The sequence below is a fragment of the Ictidomys tridecemlineatus genome, chromosome 10 (assembly GCF_052094955.1).
Source record: "Ictidomys tridecemlineatus isolate mIctTri1 chromosome 10, mIctTri1.hap1, whole genome shotgun sequence".
Taxonomy (NCBI): Eukaryota; Metazoa; Chordata; class Mammalia; order Rodentia; family Sciuridae; genus Ictidomys; species Ictidomys tridecemlineatus.
The window spans coordinates 47,593,258-47,600,010 of record NC_135486.1 but is presented as its reverse complement, the minus strand read 5'-3'; the positions used below and the strand labels follow the sequence as shown (position 1 = coordinate 47,600,010).

The window sequence follows — 6,753 nt, the reverse complement described above, 5'->3', positions numbered from 1 at the left end:
CTTGTGTTTAAAAGTATTTTTATTTTCTGGGAAAGTTGATTAGTAAAGACAAATGGATTCATTCTCTGAAGTTGCAATCAAATATGTGTCAGGGAAAGCACACACTTCACTAGTTCAAGCTTCAAAATCCCATTTATTACCAAAAAAGAATATGTTCTTGAGCAAGCGTGGGCTAACTCTTAGCATGGAGGGTCATATACCATCTTTAAAACCCTGTCTAGTTTTTGACACCCATCATCCAATCTCCCTTTTCTGGGGGTACCAGTGCCTAGTTTTTCCGTGGGAACAAAGCGTCCCTCCATTCTTTGTCGTCTGGCCCATCACAGTGTGCGTACCCTCCCCAGGCTAAGGGCAAGGTGGGAGATATCCAAGTCAGTCTAACCCATTTCTCGCTCCAGGGAATTTAAATCTGGAGATGAGTGTGACAAGGACAAAAAAAAAAAAAAGATTTGGAGCTGATTCCTCCTGTTAGTTGTTGCCCAAATAAACATTGCATTAGTTTCTGCTATCGAAGTGTTTTGTTCCTGACCTTTCCAAAGCCTAGTTGTCTAATTCTCATTGGTTCTATAAGAGACCCTAGGACCTACCAATGAATTCTTTTCTTTTTTAAAATTTAACCAAAGTTAATTTGTATTGCATGCACCCAAGACATTAGTTGGTGAAAGGACTAGATCCTTTCAACTAGCCAATTTCTTCTCTAATGCTATGATCATGAAAAGTATAATTGCTTTCTATATATTAAAGATACATATAGCTTTAGTTTGTGATTTGTTTCTTCATCTGGAAGATTTTATAAGAACAGTTGGAGTGAAATTCCTCCAAAACATAGGACACCACCACCAAATCCTTAAATGAGGTATGTTGTAACTATACAAAGTTTTGTTTTATTTTACAATATTTTATTTTATTTTATTTTAAAGAGAGAGAGAGAGAGAGAGAGAGAGAGAGAGAGAGAGAGAGAATTTTAATATTTATTTTTTAGTTTTTCGGCAGACACAACATCTTTGTTTTGTGTGTGGTGCTGAGGATCGAACCCGGGCCGCACGCATACCAGGCGAGCGCGCTACCGCTTAAGCCACATCCCCAGCCCCCAATATTTTATTTTAAACAACTCAGGGATTTACATATTTATCTACAGAATTTCCTTTTCTTGCTATATGTAGATTAATGGATATTAATTTTAAATGCCAAAACAGTCCACAGTGATATTTGGGACACAAAACTTGTACACAAACTAGCCTATTAGGCTAGAAAATTTTTGTTTTTTTCTCTTAGAAAGGGTCATCTTTTTCCAGAATTTCATTTGCTTAGGTATGTGCTTGCATCCTGCTGTGGATTACTTAGTACGCATCAAATAGCACATTATTGAAGAACAGGCAGAATGTAGAGGGGACTTCCAACAACAAAATGATCTTTGCAAACCCATAACTTGGAATAAAATTTTATTATTCAATAATTCTTTACTGAGCATCTACTATACTTTTTTGACTATCTAGTACTTGCTATACTAGCTTCTTTGCATTGTTTGTTTTTTGGTTTGTTTATGTGTTTTTCCAGTCCTGGGGATTGAACCCAAGTATGCTTTAACACTGAGCTATGTTTCTAGCCATTTATTTATTTATTTATTTTGAAATAGGGTCTTTCTAAATTGTTCTGTTTGGCCTTGAACTTTCAGAGGTTGGCCTCAAACTTGTTATTCTCCTACCTAAGTCTCCCAAGTCTCTGAAATTACAGCTGTGCATCATCACATGAGGCTTTTTGTATGATTTTAAAGTAAGACAAAGAACTTTTGTAAAAAATTTACAAGACCCATATAAAGAGTCAAGATTATTAGACAAAATAGGAGAAGTAAAAAATGTAGGTTTCATTAAAGAGGTACTGTTTGATCTATGACTTGATGGATAAGTATGTGACTAAAAGATAAAGAATGGAAAGTTCTAGAAATTGGGAATATCATAAGAGTTACAATTAATTACTATTCCTTGTTATTCTTATGATTAAAAAATATTTTTAAAAAAAGCAATTCATTGGATGTTGAGACATCCAGTTCTCTGGATTATCTTTTGTATGCAGGAAAGTGAATGCACCATCCTGAATAAGGAAAGGGGGGGGTGTGTAGCATGGACTCTACTAGAACAACTGATTTTCCCCAGAAGTGGAAGTTGGGCCATAAGAAAGAGACCAACCCCTTTGTTACCACATACCAAAATTAATTTGACATATATTATAGACCTAAACATAAAGCTATAAAGCTTTCAACAAGAGAAAACAGTTGTTTTTTCAAAACCTTGGGGCAGGTAATGATTTTTTAGACACCGCACACACACAAAAATACACACATTGAGTGATCAAACTTTATTAAAATTAAAAACTTCTGTCACCAAAAGTCACCATTAAAAAATAAAAACCAAACCACAGACTTAAAGAGAAAATTTGCAATACAAATTCTTGACAAAAAAAGACTGACAACATTAGAACATGGATAAAAGTCTTGAACTGCCACTTTTTCAAAAGAAGATACAGCACTGGCCAATTAGTATATGAAGTCACTCACCACTTTTAGTTATCAGGGAAATGGAGATCAATTCCACAAGGAGTCACTCCGGGTCCATTAGAATTGGTTGAAATCAAAAAGACTGATGACACCCAAAGTAAGTAAGGGCATGGAGGAACTGGAACTCTCCTGTGTTGCTGGTGAAAGTGCATTAATTTTCTAATGATACAATCACTTTAGAAAATAACCTGGCATTATACAGAGCCAAAAACACATCTTCTCTGTCACATAGCAATCATACTTTTCAAGACTTAGCACAAAAGAAAGCATTCATTCATAAAAAGATATGAAGATGTTTATAGATCTTTATTTATAATTGCCCCAATTGGAAATAACCCAAAAGGAGAATACACAAATAAATCTGATATGAAGTGAAAAGCTACTCAGTGATAATGAAGAATAAACTTCTGCAGTAATTACCAAACATTTTGGTCTCAGGACCACTTCCCCCTTTTAAAAATTATCAGGGATGCCGCAGAGATATTGTATATGATTTATACTTATTGATATTTAGCATATTATAAATTGCAAATGAGCAATTAAAAATATTTCTCCACTTATTCACTTTAGAAAATTAATAATAATAATCGTACTACCTGTTAAGATAAATGAACCATTTTTATGATAATAACTGTATTTGCCAAAACAAGGACATATAGCAAGAAAAGAGATATACATTATTTTACCTTTGGGGAAATCTCTTCAGTGTTTAGCTGAATAAAAGGCATTTGTGTTTTCATATATGCTTCTTTATTAAATCTATTGTAATATCAAACTTCATGTAACCTTGGGAAGACTATACTATATAGTGATGAAGTGCACATAATACATTAGTTAAGTATACAAAATACCTTTGTCCGAATGGACACCCAAAAAGGGCCTTGAGTACCTTCAGTAGAACACTTTGGGAATCACTAAACTTGACTTGGATGAATTTCAAAAACATTTTGAGCAAAGCAAACCAGATACAAAAAACAATAGAATAACATTCCATTTATATGAAACTTTAGACTAAGCAGAGCTAATTTTTTGTGACAGAAATCAGAACAACTTTTGTATAATGGGGAGCAAGTGTAGAAATTGACCCCGCCCCCAAAAGAAGGGAACCTGATAGAAATTTTTATATCTTGATTTGAGTGGAGTTTATGCTAATGTAAACATCAATTGACACTCTATTGGATTAAACCACATAGAATCATACATTTAAACTCTGTGCATTTCACTCTAAATTTTAACTCAATTAAAAAAAACATGATTTAAAATAGTAAACAATAATAGACTATACAGTGAATGAAAATATGACTGAAGCTAAAATTTTCACACTTTATAATCAAGATAAAGGCTGGGAATGAAGCTCAGAGGTAGAGCACTTACCTACCATATGGAAGGCCCTGGCTTCCATCCCCAGCCACACACACACACACACAAAATGAAGGCAAAAATATTTGATGAATCTTATTATTTTTAAAGTTAAACAGGCATGCTAAAATATTTAATTGCTTAAAGAATGGAAGTAAAAAGAGCAATTTTTAAAACAGCAGCCAGAGCAGAATAGAAATAATGGTTGTGTCATGAGAAGAAGGTAAAACATTGGCATCTCTTCAAATCTCTCTATTCTAAATAATGAAGACGGCAGGTAGAAGGGAGAAGAACTTAAAAAACAAACTGGACAAATAGAAAATGCAAAATCGTGTGGAAGAATTACATCACGGTGGCACAATGGCACGGGGTTAGCCCATGTCCACTTCTTAACCAGAGGTACGTTCATTACACATTTCCTTGACAATGAATTTACAGTTTCCCTTGGAAAATGAAGAGTTTTAATAAATTAATATCTAAGATTTTTCCAGCTAACTCAGCTAGCTCAATTTGGGATAAAGTCTTACTTAGGCAAAATTACAACATCGACAACTATGCAATCATAACATATATAAAATTATTCATTATGAGACTCACATTGCCTTTTTCCCCCCTCTTTGAAATGTAAACTCCAGAGCCCTAGGTTTATCTGAGATTCCTTAGTGTAGTTGAAGATTGAGCTTGAAAGTGTTTTCAAGGGAGAAGAGAGATCCTCACATTAACACTCATTTGAGAGCCAGATAAATAAATCCTGCACTTCCTTTGAGCTCATTCCGCCTCTGGGCCTGCCATACCCCTCCTCCCTCCACCTCTTTTCTAGTGTTTGTCTCATTAACAGATTTATTTGATACTTTCCCTGGGAATTTGCCACCTTTGTTGGGTGACTTGGGGCAAACAACTCATAGGAGCCCTCCCTCCCTCCCGGATGATCCTAGGTGGTGTTAGAGAGTGTTCAGTTCCCCTGAGGACCCTAATAGGTCCTTAATTAGCGTGTTAGCGGAAAGACTGCAAGCACTCCCGGATGGTATCAGGAAGTTAAATAAGTACTTTGAGCTGCTCACCTTTCAAGGCAAACTAGGGAAAGAGAAATGGATCCCTGCAGGCAATTCAAAGGAGAAACTTCCAAGTGTTTAAGAACCCTATGGATTTTATTGGATTTTTCTTTTTAGTTATTTCTTTATTTAAAAAATAATGCATGCACATGGGGAATCAGAATGGACTGCTACCTGAAGTCGTCACACATTTTATTTTCTTTTTATTTGTCTTCCTGAGACAGCACATCACAGGGCTTCCTACCTGGATTCCTACAGAAAAGATTTACAGTAGGGTAGCTAAGAGATTCCCCAGGGATCTGTTGTTTTCAGAGAGCACTCCAGGGAACATGGAAACTACCAGTGTGAGTCTCCTCACCTGGGTGGTCAATAGCCTGGCCTCCAAAGGAAATAAGGCATATAAATTCTAGTATATTCCATATAGTTCGAAATGAGTACCACCTAATCATCTCATTAATGGGGAGGCAGGCAGTCCATTCATTCTGGTAAGAGTCTTAGTGGTGACTAGATCCTCCCAGGGGATAGGTGCCCCAGAAAGTCTTTCCTCCTCCTCACAAAAGTAGCCTCCAAACCAAAAAAAGGAACAAGTACCAGAGTCTGCAACAATAAACAATAATAGGGTATCTTACATGAAGCTAAGGGGTGATTAAAATTTATAACAATGGGTGGTAGCTTGCTACCATTTCTTTAACATTTTTTTTAAAGAGAGAGTGAGAGAGGAGAGAGAGAGAGAATTTTTAATATTTATTATTATTTTTTTTTAGTTCTCGGCAGACACAACATCTTTGTTGGTATGTGGTGCTGAGGATCGAACCCGGGCCACACGCATGCCACGCTACCGCTTGAGCCACATCCCCAGCCCCCATTTCTTTAACTTTTTAAAACAATGCAACATGCTTACAAACATTCAAAAGTCAAATTACAATGCAAATTTCAGAATGAAAAGTGTATATCTCAGGGACAGACAATTTTGTGACCAGCAAATTAATTTGAAGAAAATATAGGGATCATTGAGGTTGGGGGTACAGCATGGCTGCCCCTCAATTTTCAGTGTGGGGAGTAGGGAACTAAAGGGTACAGGGCAGTTTGTTTATAGTATTCAGATACACCCAACCACGAGTTCAACTTTCAGATTCAGGACCAAAGGGAGTTGCAGACATATTTTCTTCTCTTTTGTTTCACAGGAAAGGAACAGCTTATCAAAAGCCAGGAGATGTATTATCAAAGAAATGTCTACACTGGCAGTAAAGTGGAAAGATGTCTGTCAGACTCCATCTGAGTTGTGCTGCTCCACACCACCGCACACCTCACAGCTGGCCAGTCGGCTGCTGGATTCTCAGCTTCACCTCCATGTGGCAAGCAAGTTTTAGGGGCTAATAAACTATACAGGCTAAACTCAGCATCTCACTGAATCAGTGAGGACCTGGATTCATGGAAAAAAAAAAAACAAAACAAAACTATGTTTCTTTTCACAGGCAAAATGAGGTTTTATTTCTCATCACATATGACCTAATCCAACAAATACCATTCCGTGTGGGAAAGATAATCAAAAATTTTTACCAAATACATTTTCATCTGAGTGGATTTTACTGTCAGAAGATGTATCTTACCTTGGAAGGCTTTGCCTCCCTTCTCTTCACATTCCACTCTATCTCACATATCCATATTTTTTATAGGCCCACAAAGCACTTAAGGTGCAATGATAAATAGATCCCTGTCCAAATGCATTCCTTTCTATTTACATCTGCTTCTACCCATTCACCTCTAAGGGTTCTTTCCACCAGCTGA

The 6,753-nt window shown here is 36.4% G+C and overlaps 1 long non-coding RNA gene across 1 annotated transcript; it reads left to right on the top strand.

Moving 5' to 3' along the window:
- The first annotated feature begins 670 nt into the window (after window positions 1-670).
- LOC144367236 (uncharacterized) lies at window positions 671-6,377 on the top strand. The gene is made up of 3 exons (XR_013426565.1): window positions 671-856; window positions 4,184-4,312; window positions 6,150-6,377. It is a non-coding gene; the product is annotated as an uncharacterized LOC144367236 (long non-coding RNA).
- The last annotated feature ends 376 nt before the right edge of the window (window positions 6,378-6,753 follow it).